Source organism: Coenobita brevimanus, chromosome 80 (genome assembly GCF_032717465.1).
Source record: "Coenobita brevimanus isolate Jiangsu-jjx chromosome 80, ASM3271746v2, whole genome shotgun sequence".
Lineage (NCBI taxonomy): Eukaryota > Metazoa > Arthropoda > Malacostraca > Decapoda > Coenobitidae > Coenobita > Coenobita brevimanus.
In genome coordinates, this window is record NC_137033.1 from 30633261 (window position 1) to 30652609 (window position 19349).

Below are 19349 nucleotides of genomic sequence, written 5' to 3' on the forward strand. Positions count from 1 at the left end.
GAAGCAGTTGCTGTTTGCAGATGATACTGCACTGGTGGCTGATTCAGAGGAGAGATTGAGACAGTTGGTAGAGGAGTTTGGAAGGATGTGTGAAAGGAGGAAATTGAAAGTAAATGAGAATATGAGTAAAGTGATGAAGTGTACGAGGTTAGTAGATGGTAGGGAGATGAATATAGTTTTGAATGGTGAGTTGCTTGAGGAGGTAGAGTGTTTTAAATATTTAGAGTCACATGTTGCTGTGGATGGAAGAATAGATGCAGAAATGAAGTTTAGAATGAATGAAGAAGGATAGGTGCTGAGAGGAATGAAAAAGGTGTTTAGATGTCGTTCGCTTAGAATGGAAGTAAAGAGAAGGCTGTATGAGGGTGTTGTGGTACCGAATGCGTTATATGGGGTTGAAACATGGAATATGGGTGTAGCAGAGAGGAAAAGTTTGAATGTAATGGAGATGAGGTGTCTGAGGAGTATGTGTGGAGTGATGCGTATGGATTGAGTGCGAAATGAAGTGCGAAGGAGAACTGGAGTTGTTCGGGAGATGGCTGATAGAGTTGAGCAAAGGGTGTTGCGATGGTTTGGGCATATGGAGAGAACGGATAATGAGCGATTGGTGAAAAAGATAACTAGATCTGATGTGAGAGGTGTAAGGCTGAGAGGGAGACCACGAGTAGGATGGATGGACAGTGTGAAGAGAGCGCTGGATGTGAGAGGGATGTCTGTTGAGCAAGGAAGAGTGGCTGTGCATGACAGAAATAAATGGAGAGAAATTGTAAATGAATAAATGATGACGCAGCCCTGAGGGGATATTCTCCCGCATTTGGTCTGATCAGCTTGTCAGGTCGGGTGCGGGTAAGGGGATAGGTCTATTATGATGCAGCAGGGGTAAACCAGCTCTGCTGTTGGGCCCTGCTGCGGATGTCACTGATTGCACTGCGCAGCTGACCCTTGTGTGGTGTGGTGCGGTAAGGATCTGTCCCTTCTCCCCTTTGGGGCTAAGATACGAATGAATGTGTATGAACGAATGAGTAAATGGGGAGTTTGTCGTCCTGTCTCGGCTACCTCCCTTTCCTTGGGGGAAGCAGCCTAGGTATATTGATAGATAGATTTATATATATATATATATATATATATATATATATATATATATATATATATATATATATATATATATAATGAATGAAGGAAGGAAAAACAAAGGGAAAAAAATAAGTCCATGTGCCTAAAGGCATCCTTCATTCATAAAATACTTATAACAATTGGATTTAAAATCGAGAGGATTAAATGTATGTGGGAAGCAACTCCCAGGAAGTGAATTCCAGATAGTAGTTCTGGGGATAAATGAATTTTGATAAGCAGAGGTTCTGCATTGTGGGGGAGAGAGTGTGAGTTCATGGGCGCTCTCAGCTGCCCGAGTATTTCGGGAGAAAATGTGAAGGGGAGGCACAATTGAAGCCAGTTCGTTAGAGCACGTACGGTAAAAATATCGATGAAATAATGCTAAAGAAGCAATATCTCTATGTACTGACAACGCAGGAGGGTCCTGCGTTATGGCAGGATTATTGATTAATCTAATGACTTTATTTTGAATTTTGTCCAACTGCCTCAATGCAACCGCTCCACATCCACTCCACAGTGGTGAACAGTATTCGATCTGAGAACGCACATGACTTTTGTATATTGTGGCCATCTGCTTGTCAGTGAAGAACTCAAGAACTCTGTACATAAGTCTCAGTTTTTTAGAACCATTTTTAGCAAGGGATTTAACAAAAGCAGTCCAGCTTAGGTTGGGGTTTAGAGCAACACCTAGGATATCAATTGTAGTGGATATGGGAATACTGACATCATTTAAAATTATGTGAGAGTCTGAGGGATTCTTTCTATTGAAGAAATTAATGTATTTAGTTTTTTGAGCATTAAATGAGACCAGATTTTTTTGTCCCCATTGATTAATTTTAGAAAGGTCCTGGTTCAGAGAAATTGCTATGTTTATTTGGGAATTTATAATATCAAATTGTGTAAAGGAGGTACTTAATGTGAAAGAACTATGAAGGGTCGAGTCATCAGCATAAGAGTGTATTGGGTTGTGCGTGACAGATAGGAGGTCATTTATATGAATGTGAAAGAGAGCTGGTGCCAAAACTGATCCCTGAGGTACGCCAGCATTTATGGAATGAAACTGAGAATAAATTCCATCTATCATGACTTGTATTTTTCTACTATGAAGGTAAGAAGAAATTTGAGGAACCAGTGATGCAGCGCCATAGTGTGACATCTTAGACAATAAGGCCCGGTGCCATACTCTGTCAAATGCTTTTGAAATATCAAGTGCTACTGTGTGTTTTCACCATGTTGGTCTATTGTTTTGTTAATCTGATGGGTAAGAAGGCAAAGAATATCTATAGTTGAACGTTCCTGTCTAAATCCATACTGCCGATCATTGATCAGCTTATTGATTTCTTGATGCTTGACTATGTGTTTGTTAATTAGTGTCTCAAAAACTTTACCGAGAACGGAAGTTACTGCAATTGGTCTATAGTTTGATGGATCAGAAGTTGGCCCCTTTTATGAACAGGATGGATATTTGCTTCCTTCCAAGGGGCTGGAAAAATTGAGGTACAGATGCATAAACGGAAAAATTTTGCTAATACAGGAGCCAACACTGAGGAGTAATTTTTAAGTACTATTGAAGGAATTTCATCTGCAACAGTGGCTTTGTCTGCTGATAGATTTTGTAATAAGGCTTGTACGTATCTGGTGTGAATCATGAAAGGAGGTATTTGAGGGGAATCAAAATCAAGTACAGGAATATTATGATTTTCTGAATTTAGGGTTGAGTGTGTTGAAAAAATGTCAACAAGAAGGTTGGCTTTTCTGCGTGGGTCACTTACTAGATTTCCATTGGGGGACTGTAATGGTGGAATGGAAGAGGTGTTAGTGAAGTTAGTTTTGAATGAGTTAAGGGTTGACCAGAATACTTTGTTATCATTTGGATTGTTTAGTAGTTTGTTAGTTGTCTCTGTAGAAAGTTTGATGTAGAAAGATTGATAATAGTTTTGGCATGGTTTCTGATATTTTTATAATAGTTAAAGGCTTCTTTGGTTTTTGTCCTTGTATAAGTGTCATAGACTATTGTTTTATGTTCTGTTACTCCAGCACAATTGTGGTCAAACCATTTAGGAGAATAACATCTTTTTCTGTAACTATGATGGGGAATGAATGTTTCCATGCCATCTTTAATGAAATCCTGCATATGGCCCAATGCGGAATTTGCATCATGGGAGAAAAAGGAGTCCAAGGAACATCTACGAGAAAATTTTGAAGTCCCTCCCAGTCTGCTCTGTCATAATGCCATTTAGTCATCACGACAGGTTCAGAGCAGGAGGGTATGGTAGGTGGGAAGCTGGTGGCTTGAATCAGACAATGATCCGAGGATCAGAGGGGGGGTCTTCACTTCGACATTATAATTATCTGAATTGGTTGTTAGAATCAAGTCCAATAGGTGTGGATTTTGATCAGGGTTGTCTGGTACACAGGCGGGTTGACTGACTGACTGGGTGAGAATAAATGAGTCTGCAAATAGCTCACAGTCAAGACCAGACTCATCAGTTCTGGGTGAATAAGTTAGCCATTCGACATTATGGACATTAAAATCACCCAGAATAGTAATTTCTGATGCAGTATTATTGTTGAGGACACTTAGTTGTGAAGACAGAGAGTCAAATAAACTCGGCTCTGAAGGGGCATTAGGGGAACGATAAATACAACAGAAATACTTAATTCTACCAAAAGAATTTAATTTGTAAATGGTATAGTCAAAATAAGGACAATTAAATTTAGAAATCTCCTCCAGGGCAATTTCTGATTTAGCAAGGCAACATATGCCTCCCTTGGGTCTGAAATTTTGAATCAAGATATAACCAGGAAAATTAAATCTAGCTAAATCAGAGGTGGAGCTTACTTGTATCTCTGTCAGATATAGCAGATCAGGGGATTCAAACTGGAGGAAATTTTGAACAGAGTTGATGTTGGAGTGAAGTCCCCTAATATTGCAAAAGAAAATTTTACTGCACTGACGAGCAGATTTAGGGCGCCGCAACACTGGAGGTGGCACAGTCACTTGATGACGACCGTGAGGGCCCTGTGCAGACAACCCAGCCCTGCCAGTGGTGGTCACCCGAGAAACCACCGCACTGATTCCCAGTATAGCAGCAGCCATGGTTCTTTTTATGGGGAGGGGGGAGAACAGGGATGTGTTGTGGAATGGGTATGATATGTAATGACAATATAGGTGTTTTTTGGAGAGAGGATAGCTGGTTTAAGGCAATGTGATATAATGTGGATGTGTGTGTTGTGTAAAGAGGGCAGCCTGATGCCCTCCGGTGTGTGAGGCAGAAAGATGTGTAACCAGCTACCAAGGCCTAGGAGAGAAAATGGAATCCAGGCTATTCCTTGAGTCTCCAGTAACCTTGGCGGTAGTACTTCCCTGGGCAGGGCTGCCCAAATGAGACAGCATTTGAATTACCCAATGATGATTCACAGATAGTAGAACAACAGGAAAACGTAACAAACACACATAGTTCTCCAAGAATTAAAAATAAAGAAACAAACACTTCTGCAATTGATAGTGATGATGTTTGTTCGATACTGTTCTCAGATGTAGATAGTGAAGATTTTAGCTCGGTCTTACACACCTATGAAAACATTCTCACGAGGGTTCACAGGTCAGAAAATACTTACGCGACTATCCCTGCCCAAAACGAGAAAGGACTTCAAGTGAATTAAAAGAAACAAACAAATAACATGGCTAATGGAGGTAATACCACAGTTCCAAATTCCCCTCCCCATGTCTGTGTTTATCATGAGGATAAAAATTTCACAAAATTCTCAGGCACAGAAAAGGATCGCATCCATGTGATGTCCCTTATTAATCAGTGTGAGCAACTATTTGTTAAGAGACATATAATACATGAAAATGAGAAGATAGCTGTTTTTTCTTCATGAATTAACCAAGAAAGATGTCCAGCTAGTGATCTACTCAGATATGATAAAAACTTATGAGTTCAGATATATATATATATATCTATCTCTATATATCTATATATATATATATATATATATATATTATGCGAGGAAGAAGGAACCAAAGACTAGGAGCCGGCACAACACTTTCTTCTGAGAAAACAAAAACAATACAAAAGAGAGACAAGTTCAAGATCCGTTCATTTTGAGATGCCTGGACACACTGCGTTTGAAAGATTGGAGGTAATAGGAAATAGGAAATACACAGGGAGACGGTTCCAGAGTTAACCTGTTGCATAAATGAAGGACTGGGAGCAACGGTTAACTCTTGTGTTAGAGAGTTGGGCAGAAAAGGGATGACAGTTTGATGCTAGACAGGTGCTACACACCCGTCGTAGAGGTGGAGGAATGCATGCAGACAGTTCAGAGGAGCAGTGACCATGGAAGTAACGATAGAAAAGAGATAAAGATGCAACAGTGAGGCGACGTGACAGAGGTTGAAGGGAGCCAGTAAGAGAAGGAGAGTTAATGAGACAAATAGCCTTTGACTCCACCGTGTTGAGAAGAGCTGTATGTGGGGAGCCTCCCCACACATGAGAATTGTACTCCACACACGGGCATATAAAATCCGTGTATAAAGGCAACAACTGTGCGGGAGTAAAGAAGGTACGGAGTCGGCTTAGCTCACCCAATCGCCTGGAAGCAGATTTAACAAGAGATGTAATATGATCTTTCCAAGATAAGTCCCGAGTGAATGAAACCCCAAGAATGTTCAAGGATGATGCAGGATTAAACTGTATATTATTAAAAATGAAAGGGTACTCCTGTAGAAGATTTTGTCGGGTTGATAGGTGTGAGAACTGAGTCTTTGATCCATTAAAAACAACAAGATTATTTTTACCCCAGTCAGAGATACGAGCCAAGTCAGACATTAGGTGTGCTATAGCCTAATCCCTTGTTTGTTGAAGTAACTGCTGAGATGGACATTGTGGGAACCGAATAGAAAATTGAAGGATGGAATCATCAGCTTATGAGTGGATAGAGTTAGATGGACAGCTTAGAAGATCATTAATAAATAAAAGGAAAAGTGTTGGTGATAGGACAAAGCCCTGAGGAACATCACTGTTGATAGATCTAGAAGAACGATGGCTGTCTACAACAGTGGCTATAGAACGACCAGAAAGGAAGCTGTCAATGAATACACAGATAGAAGGAAAGAAACGGTAAGAGGGCAATTTGGAAATTAAAGATTTATGCCAGACTCGATCGAAAGCCTTTGAGATGTCAAGTGCAATGGCAAAGCTTTTGCCAAAGTCCCAAAAGGAGGCTGATCAGGAGTCTGAAAGGTAGGTGAGAAGATCACCAGTAGAGCGTCCCTGACGGAACCCACACTGACGATCAGAACGAAGGTTGTGATAGGAAAGATGCTTTTAAATTTTTCTTTTAAAAATAGACTCAAAAACCTTTGAGACACAGGATGTTAAAGCAATTAGACGATAGCTAGAGGGTTGGGAATGGTCACCCCTCATTGGGATTGGATGAATGAGAGCAAACTTCCAGCAAGAAGGAAAGGTACAAGTTGAAAGACAAAGGCGAAAGTGTATACCAAGGCAGGGTGTAAGCACAGTTCTTGAGGACAACAGGAGGGACTCCATCAGGCCCATATGCCTTGTTAGTATTGAGGCCAGTGATGGCAGAAAATACATCAGCTGAAGACATTTTAATGCCAACCACGAGGAAGTCAGAGGGGGAAAGTGATGGAGGAACAGCACCGGAATCATCTAAGGTGGAAGTGGAGGAGAAAGTCTGAGCAAAGAGATCTGCTTTATCAGTAGAAGAAATGGCTACAGAGCAATCCGAGTAGAGAAGAGGAGGGAAGTTTGATGAGGTAGTGTTCCTAGGTTTTTGGCAAGATGCCAGAAGGAGCGGGAAGAATTTAAGTTGGAAAGTTGAGAGCATTTAGTATGGATGATATTATTTTTCACAGAGCAAAGATCAGACTTACCATGATTCCAGGCAGAAACATAAAAAGGTGTGATTTAGTAGTGGGTTGGCTCTGGTACCTTTTATAGGCCCTCTCCTTGTTGTGGACAGCATTAGAACAAGCATGATTAAACCAAGGCTTTCTTGCATTGGTCAAACGATATGAGAAAGGAATGTATGCTTCCATGCCCAAGAGAATAACTTCCATAATGTGTAAGGCACACTCAGATGGCTCCCGGCCTTGGAAGCAATAATCATTCCAGAGAAAATCAAACAAGTACTGTCTGAGGGACTCCCAATCCGTATTTCCAAAGTGCCACAGTCGACATATCTTTTGAGGGTTCACAGGCCTACCGGAGCGATTGGACAGGTTAAGGTAATAAGGTTGTAATTGGAGCAGCCCAACGGAGAGAAAAGTTTAACAGTGTAAGCAGAAGGATTAGTTGTAAGGAAGAGGTCAAGTATATTGGAGCTCTATCCAAGGAGGTCAGGGATATGGGTAGGATCCTATGCAAGCTGCTCTACTGTAGGTCATTAAGGATAGAGAAGATGTAGACATGTTCACCAGGTGGATCAGTGAAAGGAGAGGAGAGCCAAAGGTGGTGGTGAACATTGAAATCTCCCAGAATGGAGATTTCAGAGAAAGGAGAAATGGATAGAATGTGTTCCATCATAGAAGTAAGATAGTCGAAGAATTTTTGATAGTCAGTAGAATTAGGGGATATATTTAACCCGCCATGTGCCAGTGCCGTTTTAACCCTTGTAAGGTAATCTTGATTTTGTTACTATATTAGGTAACGTGGGGTCTGACAGACCCCACGGAAAAAAAATAAACAAAAATACTTCCGTTTGAGATATTTCAAAATAATTCAACCCCTTATCTGTAAATAGGGCCAGAAAAAATAAAGTTTAATAAAAAAAAATATATATTTTTTAAAGTTTATACAAAAATGGTTAAATTTTAGGTATAAAAATTTTAAAATTAAATCTTGCAGAACTGAAAAGTAATATCATGATTCCTTGGGTGGTCTGCAGTAGACCGATGTTGGGACCTTCTGTATACAAAAGGAGAAAGACAGCAAATTGAAATAAAAAAATCACAAGAGGGCTCAACTGAGGTTACATTATAGGTAATCTGGGGTCTAACATACCCCAGTGGCTTTATAGAGCAAAATCAGAGCCAGGTACAGCTATGACCCCATCATCCCCATGAAGAGCATCACTAGGCAGGACGGTAATGAGACGGACAGATCTGTAGACCTTATGCTCATATTTTTTAAAATTAAATTTCGGGGACTGGGGTCTCTGAGACCCCACATTACCTATCTAGGGTTAAAACAGTCTGACATAATGCCACGGCAAGTGCCAGTGCCGTTTTAAAACGGTTTAGTGTAAAAAACTTCACTGTGACCGCATTTTTCAAGATTCGCGGGTAAAAATTGGCAGGCATGTAAGGTAACTGTTTTTCTACAATCCCCCAGGCTGTCAAGGCCATACACTCACTTGCTCCCCCCCTCATGCTCGCTCTGCCTCACTCTGCGTGTGTGCCTCACCCAGTGCTGTACGTAGTGAAGGCATTTTGCAAATATTTTCATGTAAGTGTAAGTTGTAAATATTTTCTTGTAAGTGTAACGACTATATAGTGAAGTCAAGTTTTAAATATCTTCTTGTAAGTGTCAGGACTATACGTAATGAAGTCAGGTTGTTCCTATCTTCAAGGAACTGTAAGATAATGCATTCACAGTGAGAAAGACATGCAAATTGTGATAGATGTTGAAATAGTAAGTAATCAGAAAAGTGTACTGAACATTGCTATACCTTCCTAGCAAAAAATAACTGCGTATACCTTACATAGAAAACGGCTTTCTCTCACATACATGGTGAACGTGAGAGAGCGGCTGTACCTGTACACAAGTATGCAGGACTCAATAAAACTCATTTCTGAGCCTCGGTGAGCATTTTAATGGCGAAATTCATCACATCAAAATCTATCATTTTAGCCCCCCAAAAAATATGTCGAAAAATGGCCAGCACTGGATGACCCATAAAGCTAAATATAGCCAGCACGTGGTAGGTTAATCAGACAATGACAGGAGACCCAATGCCAGAGAGTAGAAAATTCAGAAGAATCAAGTTCAGGACCACAGGAGCAAGGTAAGTCACTGTGTACATATACACAACAACCACCTTTGGCTTTGAAATGAGTATAGAGAAAGTAGGAGGATACAGAAAAGGGTTTGCTGTCAGTTGCCTCAGACAGCTGAGTCTCAGTTAACAAGAGGTGAGGTTTAGAGGAGGAGAGGTGGTGTTCAACAGAAAGAAAATTAGAGGAAGGCCACGAATGTTGCAGAAATGAAGAAGTGAGTCAGACAGTGGTTCCAGGCAAGTCGAGGTGTTGTCACCAGAAGAGGGGCGGATGGTGGGGGGCATTTATGGTCCCCCCCCCCCGGGGACTCCGAAGCCTGGTTTATGTCCATAGTTTTCCCTTTTTAATTTTGAAAATGAAGTGTAGTGTGTACCGTGCATGTATATTGGTGTTGACAGTTAGAGAAACTTGTATTGGAGAGCATGCTGGCCTACTCTCTGTGTTACTGAAACACCGGAAAAATTCAGCAAAGGGAGATGGTCAGGAACTAGTCCCGAAGGCTGATGGAATGGGAGCTCCAGCTCTCCCTGTCATCAGCTTTCCATCCACCTTGGGAATATTGCCCTGCTCGACTGGTGCTACAGTCTGTTTAAGACAGAATTCCTGGAGAAATTTTCTGGAGGTATAAATTTTTTTTCTTTCCAGATATAATTCCAGAATGACATAAGATTGTGGATCTAATGAGAGAACGTACAGCCAATCCTGTCTCAGGTGAAATAGCAGCAGATGTATCCACAGTTAAGAGAACACTGTTTGCCACTATAAAGAACTCCAATTGGGTAACAGCTAATGGGAAGATGTCATCATTGCATGTCGTAGACATCCTTGGTTATGCAGCTGCACTGTGTAAATCACCCGATAGAGTATTAACCCGTGGACTGCAAGCCACGGCTCAGGCAGGGTAGCGGTACTATGCAAGCCACAGCTCAGGCTGTGCTGGCTGTGCATCACCGCTAACTACTCCACCCCTACGCAAACTTAAGCATGGTGCCATGCAAAGACGGAGAGAGTGATATTTTTTTCTTTTCGCCAGATGATGTCCTGGATGTTTATCTTCATGTTTATGATAAACAAAAACAATATTTTTTGTTTTTTATTTATTTGAAACTACTTCCGGACGTAAACTTATGCATGGCCCTGCACAAAAACGGAGAAAGAGAGAGAGAGAGAGAGAGAGAGATTGTTTCTTTTCACCAGATGATGTCCTGGATGTTTATCTTCAAGTTTATAATAAACAAAAATTAAAAGAAAAAAACTTTCTTTTTCATTTTTTGCACACCACGGGATGGAAAAAAAAGGGTAATTGCACAATCCACGGATTAAAGATAACTGAAAGAGTACCGTACACACCAGGAATGTGTTTCTTAGATTCTGTTAATGAAGTAGAGATGAATTATAGCAAAGTAAGGGTGAGTGAATCACAACCCAATACAACCAGAATGAGAATTACAGACACGGTGGCAGCCATGAATACTTCTAGCAAAGAACAAAATCGATGGTGACCCGAAAACAGACAAACCAAACAACCCCTGATGTCGAGACAACGATCACAAACACCAAGCCACAGACAGCCTCAAAAGTCTGCACGTAGACCAAGCAGAAACCGTGCCACAGAAAAACCTAAGTATGGAAAGTCATCTCGAAGGTCACATTCGAGAGAAAGGTCCACTCTATGTTATTATTGTGCAAATCCTAGTCACACAAAAAACTGATGTTGTATTAAGAATAAAGAGGACAGGCAAAAGGCAAAGGGATATGAACCATGCTGTAGGCACCACATATCGTCCGGGCACTGGACCTCAAACTGCAAAACAATAAAAAAATTGGTTTCTGTTTTCAAGTCAGGGGAAGGGTAAGCCACGACAAAAAATGACCAACCATAAATAAAGCCGTCTAAAATGCACATAGGAGGCATGATTGGAATGAGTGTATCTTGGTGCCCACTTCATGTGATGATCAGATCATTTAATTATTCTTAGTTACAGGCTCTCCAGTGAATTAATTAACACAAGAAGAATTAGAGAGGATTTTTAGAAATAAGAAGAAATTAACTTTCTTGGAGAAATCTGATTTAGACTTATATGTTGTAGATGGCAAACAAATAACCGTAAAGGGCATGATAAAGGTAGACTTCACTTTTACAGAGACTACAAGACCAATCTCCGCTATTTTCTATACAGTAGAAAACTTAGCAATAAGAGCTAACATGTTATTGGGTTTGAGAACAATGAGGACAGAGAATATAATTTTACTCCCACACATGAATGGGATAGATTACAATGATGAATTCATAGAGGAATTATCATCAGAACTGTCACCCATCAATAGAAGAAAATCAAAAGGAGTTGGAACTATCAAACATCTAAACAGAAATACTCAATCGAACGAGGGTACACATGCACTCACACTATCCCTCCCAGCCCTCCCAGCCCCTTTGCCTAGAGACCGAGGTTCAGTAAAACCACATCAGTATTTCCCGCACATCTCACCAATGAAGTTGCTATTCCGCCTAACTCATATGTGAAAGTCACCATAAAGAGTAAATTGAAGAATAGTACTGCTCTTCTCTTAGAAGAATTATTTAGAGTGAACGGACTCTCAGTGGACAAGGCATTATATCAGGTGAATAACGAGGGGGAAACTCATGTGTTCCTAATTAATCAGATGAATTGGGAATTGCAGATAATAAAGGGGACTTGTCTATGCAGCTTAGAGACATGTCCTGCCCCTATAAGGGAAATAATTACGGCTGGAACTTCAAGTAAGATACAATCTATGGACAGAGAATGCATAAAGGAGAATCTGATTCACTCAGGAAAATTTGATGTAGAAAATGATCTCCTAGATTTATTACAGAAACATCAACAAACTAGCATTATCTGGAGAACAGTTGGGGTGTACTAACCTGATTAAACACAAGATTAACGTGCACCATTGCACACAACCAATGTATGTACCAGCCTACTGAATAGCACACTCACAATGTACCCTTGCAAATCAGTATGTTGAAGAAATGCTAAAACTGGGTATTATTGAGCAATCAGCCTCCCCATGGAACGCCCCATTATTTTTTTGTGCCCAAACGAAAAGCAGAAACGCGTGCGGTAGTAGATTACTATAAATTAAACCAACACACAATCCAAGACCGGTTTCCTATGCCATTGTTAAGTGACGTCTTGCAAAATATTGGACCAGAAAATAATGTATTTTCCACAATCGATTTGCTTAATGGCTACTATCAAATATCCTTTGATCAAGAGTCACGCACATACACTGCTTTCTCCACAAGTACAGGGCATTACCAATATAAATAAATGCCACTGGGGTTATGGAAAGCACCAGGCATATTTCAAAGATTAGTGAAATATTTATTGTCAGGATTGCTAGGAAAGGGAGTATTTGTCTACTTGGACGACATCATAATTGCAACACACACAACAGATGAACATCTACAGAAATTAGATCAGCTCCTACATAAGCTCGCTGATGCTGGTTTGAAAATTAAGCTGTCTAAATGCAAATTTTGTTTTAAGGAAATAAAATTCTTAGGCCACAGACTAGATGCAGAAGGGATCCACACGTCTGAGGACAAAATACGAGCAGTAAGGGATTTTTCCCTGAACCCACAAATGTAGATGAAGTAAGACAATTTTGGGGTCTGGTGGGATATTACAGACCCTTCATTAATCAATTCTCTCATATGATACAACCATTATTCCTTCTACTGAAAAAGGATGCTGTATTCCAGTGGGGAGAGGGGAAAAAAAAAAACTAGCATTTAGTGAATTTAAAGATAAACTTACAGGTGTCCTTTGCTTGACCTATCCTAATTTCACAAAACCATTTATAATTTGCACAGATGCATCTCTTAAAGGATTAGGGGCTGTATTGATGCAAGAAGATAATCGTGGAAAAAATCGGCCAAATGCATTCGCTAGCAGACAAATAAAATGTGCAGGGAAAAATTATTGGACTACCGACCTAGAAGCACTTGCAGTGGTCTTTGCATTACAAGAGTTTCGAGATTTGGTGTATGGTTACGAAATTCACCTATTCACCGACCATAAAGCGATCGTGCACATGTTTCGAGAAAAACTCCTCTCTTGGAGGAGAGCCAGATAGAGATGTACGGTTGAAAAGTATAATGTACATATTCACTACATACTAGAGAAAATAAAAGTTAGTCGCTGATGCACTATCTAGGAAAACGACAACAATCCATGTCGCGCCATTAGATCTCCAGGGAAACATCTCAAACCATGATGAAATCTCGAAAGCACAGAGACTTGACCCAACATGGTCTAAAGTTATATACAATTGGAAAGTGGCAAGGGCATACCATTACCCAAGCTACATACTGTATACCACTCGAACAATTCACAATAGTCAATAATGCCTTATATCAACCGAGGAAAACCAAACCATAGAAAAAATAATAAACAATGCAATGATACCTCAAGGATTAAGGATGATACACAATAGTCCACGTGCAGGACATCCTGGTAAGGATAGGACAGTTAGACAAGCCAGGATGTTATACTACTGGCCATCATTACAAAAAGATATATACAGTCATATCGACAGATGTGAGTCATGTGTGAGACACAAAGGCTATATGTTAACACCTGCACCTATAGGGAGATATGCTGTACCAAATCAACCGTGGGACGTTGTCGCAGTTTACTCACTTAAGTTACCTTATCCTACAATAATAATCAATATCTATTCGTTGCTACAGACCATTTCTCAAGATATGTGATTTTATCCCCAGTTAAGGATAGGACAGCAGAAACTGTGGCAAGGGCAATCACAGGTAACGTTACATGTAGATTCACTACCCCGAGGATATTAATAAGTGATAACGGGGATGAATTTAATTCTGAAATCTTGCAGGAAATATGTAAGCAATACAATATAAAAAAGATAAATGTCTTAGCCTATCACCCAACTTCCAATGGGTTGGTAGAGAGACAAAACAAAAATGTGTTGGATGTGCTACGACACATTCTTAGTGAAAATTATACAAGCTGGGATGATTGGATTCATAGAGTGGAAGCATCAATTAATGGAGAAATTAATAAGTCTATAGGAGATACACCACATTTCTTTATCTATGGCACAAACAAGAAATTACCTTACGAAATTCTAGAAGGTGAAAATTTGCCTGTATACAATTATGATGATTATCCTAAACTCCGTTTGTGTGAATTCCAGGATATACACAAAAGGGTGAAGAAACATTTATCGATGCCCAAGGAAGAAATGATGGAGTCACTCAATAAAAAGGCAAATGAATTAACTATCAGCTTTGGAGACATTGTCAATGGTATCATTCACACTAGAGACAATAAACTATCACCATAATTTGAAGGCCCATACAGAGTAATTAAGAAGACTGGAAACAATGTAGTAATTAGGTCACTGTCGAGTGGCGAAGAAAAACAAATTCATATTGATCATATGAAAAGTGTCCCAAGGAAGTCTGCCAGCAATTATGCAACCTCGGACACAAATGAAACGCTGAACACTATCGATGAAAATACACTAAGGGAAATCAATACATACAAGAATAAATTAAGATCGCATAACACACAAAAATGGGTGCAACTGTTGCTACAATTGCCACAATACAGCATTTATATGAGCTAGGTATCGATTTAAATTCCTATAAGTGAAACACCGAGCAAAGTTATTGTTCTGCAACAGTCAGTTTGTAATGTGCATCATCACTATCATCGACCTCAGCATGACTAGACTAGCTATTTAATTTTTCTTTTTGGTAGGTAACAGTGAGGAGATATATACCATGGATTCTCATCTATATAACGAGAGGATCAGCGCACGCAGACCCCTCAACATATAGTAAGACAAGGATGCCTCATAGCCCCAACGGCATCGACAGCAAGCGTAAAAGATATCATGAGTACTGAAATTAGTTTGGACATCTTATATGAATTACCGATGTAATTGGAGAACATTACAAAGCCACTGAGGACACAGGAAGTTATGATAAGAAGTTGTATTTCAGAAGCTCATAACACAAAGGAATTGACTGAAATCGTGAAGCTAGCGAAACGGAAGCTTGAACAAGCTGAAACCTCCATGCCTATCATGATCCAAGATATTCAATCTCTTGGAACGGAGGCATATATGGACACAAACAACATCACATGTACGTGAGAGGCGTGGTTTGTTCAACCTGGGTTGTGCAATTCTAGGGAACATTTTTGGATTGGCTACAAAGGAAACGACTGCCATGAAATGTGTAAGATCGGGAATGAATCGGAGAGGAAGATGTAAGGAAGGAGTTGCCTTGTTGATGAATGAGGTGTGACAAAGTGGAATGAGAGACTACAAATGCGTCATCTCGAGGTGTATGTATGTCAAGTTCAAGTTTGAGAAGGTGAAAGTGCCAGTGATTGTAGCATATTATGCACCGTGTGAGGACAGGAGTGAGCGAGAAAAGACAGGTTTTGAGATGAGCTGGATGAAGTAGTGGGAGAAATGCCCAGGAGCTATAAAGTGATCATGTTGGGGGATATGAATGGAAGAGTAGGCATTGGTCCAGAGGATGACATAATGGGTTGTCATGGAGTACCAGGAGAAAATGATAATGGGAATCGACTAAAGGGTATGTGTCATGAGAGGAAGTTGTACATTTGTAACTCGTATTTCAAACACAAAGATGCACATAAATATACATGGTATAGAGGAAACGGGGATCGTGTGGAAAGAAGCCTGATTGATTACGTGCTCGTAGAGAGGTCGATGATGGGAATGGTTGGTGATACGAGAACTGTGAGAGGAAGATGTGGAGGTCTGTCAGATCATATGATTGTGGTATGCAAGATCAAGCTGAGAGGAGTGAGGTGGATCAAGAGAGAGAAGAGTAGTCAGGGTGAAAGACCAAAAGTTGAGAAGCTGAGGATCAAAGAAGTGGCAGATGATTACAGGACCAAAGTAGAGGACGAGTTAGAATCAGTGAACTGGAATGAACTGGATCTGGACAGCCTGTGGAATGCATACAGGGAGTGCTTAGTTAGGAATGCTAAAGAGGTGTGTGGTGTGGCAAGAATAACAACAAAAAAGAAGGGTACGGCATGGTGGGATGAGGAGGGTAAGAGAGCGGAGGAGGAAAAGAGGAAGAAATGGCTAAAGTGGTTACAGAATAGGGGTTCAGTTGAAATAAGAACTGAATATATCGAGAGCAAGAAGCATGTAAAGAGATTAGTGAAGATGAAAAAGAAGGAGCTAAATAATGATCTGGGAAGAAAATGAATGCAAACTACTCTGAAAATAGAAAGTTATTCTGGAGAGGTGCGGAAATGTAGAAGTGAAAGCGAAAAGAAATGTGATGGTGTGAAGGATGCAGTTGGTAGGTTACTAACCCATGGAGATGAAGTAATGACCATATGGAAAGAATATTTTGAAAGCCTGATGAATGGGGATAGAGAGAGCAGAGCAGCTGTAAACACGATTGGTTCTGGGGGTGTGCAGAGAAGGAATGTAGTGCCAGGAGACGTGACACTCGTACAGGCGAAGAGCGCTGTGAAACGACTGAAAAATGGGAAAGTAGCTGGGGTTGATGAGGTGTATGTAGAGATGCTTAAATGTAGTGGAGAGAGTGGAATGAAGTGCTTGTTGGAGATACGTAAGAAGGCATGGATGGGTGAAACTGTGCCTGCAGAGTTGAAAAAGGCTGTGATTGTACCCCCGTACAAAAATAAAGGTGAGCGAAGTGAGTGCAAGAATTATCGTGGCATAAGTTAATTGAGTGTGGTAGGGAAGGTATATGGAAGAATTATTATAGAGAAAGTACGAGTAAGAGAGATATTCCTAGTGAGTGATGAACAGGGTGGCTTTAGGAGTGGCAGAGGATGTGTGGATCAAGTATTTCCAGTGAGACAGGTAGCAGAGAAGGGTTGTGAGAAGGACCATAAGGTGTTTATGGCATTCATGGATCTGGAAAAACCATACGACAAAGTAGACAGAGAGGGATTGTGGAAAGTTTTGCTCATGTATGGTGTAGATGGTAAGCTGCTAGTAGCGAAGCATGTGTCAGGGTTAATGGGCATCTAAGTGAATCGTTCGCGATCGGTGTGGGTGTGCGACAAGGTTGTGTGATGTCCCCTTGGTTGTTCAATATATATATGGATGGGGTGATGAAAGAAGTAAAAACACGAGTAATGGAGAGAGGGATGGTGTTGGTAATGAACGGTGATACATGGAATATCTCAAATTTGTTGTATGCTGATGATGCAGTACTGCTTGCAAGTACCGGACAAGAACTCAGTAGGCTAGTGCAGAGTTTTGCTGATGTCTGTGAGTCTTGTGCCTTAAATTTGTAGAGAAGAGTAAAGAAATGGTTATTGAGAGAGAAGGCTACTCCCAGTGTGATGTTACAGTGAATGGAGAAAGACTGGAATTAGTGAGAGAGTTCAAATACTTGGGTATAGTGACAGGAAAGTGAGGAAAATGTGCAAAAGAAATTGAAAGTAGAGTGACACAAGGAAGAAAAGTAGCTGGTGCAATGAAGGCCTTGATAAGAAACAGAGGCTTGAGTGCTGCAGCTGCACAAGGCTTACATGAGGGAGTGTTAGTGCCAACTTTAATATATGGGTGTGAGACTATTGTGTGGCATGAAAATGAAAAGTCAATAGTAAGAGCAGTGGAGATGGGACTGCTGAGGAATGTATGTGGAGTATAGAGGGTGGATAGGATACGAAATAATGTAATCCGTGAAAGGTGTGGAGTGAGGAAGTCGGTGGACACCAGAATCGAAAAGAGTGTCCTGAGGTGGTATGGTCATGTGGAATAAATGGATAACAATAGAGTGGTGAAAAAGGTATACCTGAGCGAATTTGAAGGAGGGAGGAGGCGAGGTAGGCCCAGGAGAAGGTGGAGAGATATGGTAGATGATTATTTGAGGAGGAGAGGGTGGGAAATGAGGTCCGGATGATGATGATGATGATTATATATATATATATATATATATATATATATATATATATATATATATATATATATAGTATCTATCTATCTATCTAAGCAATCAATTCATCAGCAAGTCAGTCAATATTTCGATCCGTGTCAGACTCTCTGTCTAACTATCTGTCTACTTATGTATCTGTCTTTATCATTCTATCTGTATAACATTCCATTAATCAGTCAATTTCTCGATCTCCTGTACCTACCTCTTCATGTATCTGTGTATCTATTTATCCGTCTGTCTGTCACCTAGCTGTCTGTCCATCAATTCATTCGTTTATCTATCCATGTACAGTCGTGTTCAGGAGAAGCAATACACATCTACTTGTTTTGTGTACTATGGTGTCCATTGTTCGTAAGATTTGAAACTAATTCCTTCACTTATCGGTGCATTGATGATCACTGCACCAGGCGGTAAGTTAAACGGTTCCACATCTCACCAACAGTAGATTCTACAGTAGATAATATATATAAACAGATGTATATCCCTACTTATGAACGCGGTTGTACATATTCATCTCTTATTCTGCCTATGTATAATCTCTACATTATTTGTCTGTCAAACATTATGTATCTAGCCATCCCTTAATCCAATATCTATCATTTATCTATCTTTCTTTCTATTTATTTATTTATTTATCTATATCTGACTATCTGTATCTATCTTTCTGTGTATATCTTTACCTGTCTGTATGTCTCTGTCGACACTTGCATTAATCATTTCCTGTAATGATTCTAGCATTGCAGTGATTAAAAGTTATTTTCAGAGAGAGAGAGAGAGAGAGAGAACTGTACAATAGCTGTTGATCATAATGTAAATTTGTCCACTGTTAATTAGATACTTCACTTTGATGTGCTTTTCATCGTTCTTGCTACCTAAACGAGGACGACTTTTTCAATTTTGCAAACATCAGACGATTACACTCAGCTCTGCAAACCCCTAGAAGTGAAGAGGGACTCAAGAAGGGACGAGGAAGAAAGAAGGAAAAGATGTCTAGAGCTAGAAGAAAGGGAAAGAGAAAAGGCAGAAAAAGAGAAGAGGAAGTTTATACGGAGAGGGAAGGAATTAAAGAGAAAAACGATAAGAGAGGGGGGGACAGGGGTGCAGAGAGGGAGAAAGAAAAAAAGAGAGAAAAAGGGAGGGAAGAAAGAAGGAAGGGCTTCAGACTGGTAGGTAGAAATGAATAGACGGGAGAAGGGAAAACTGAAAGAAAGA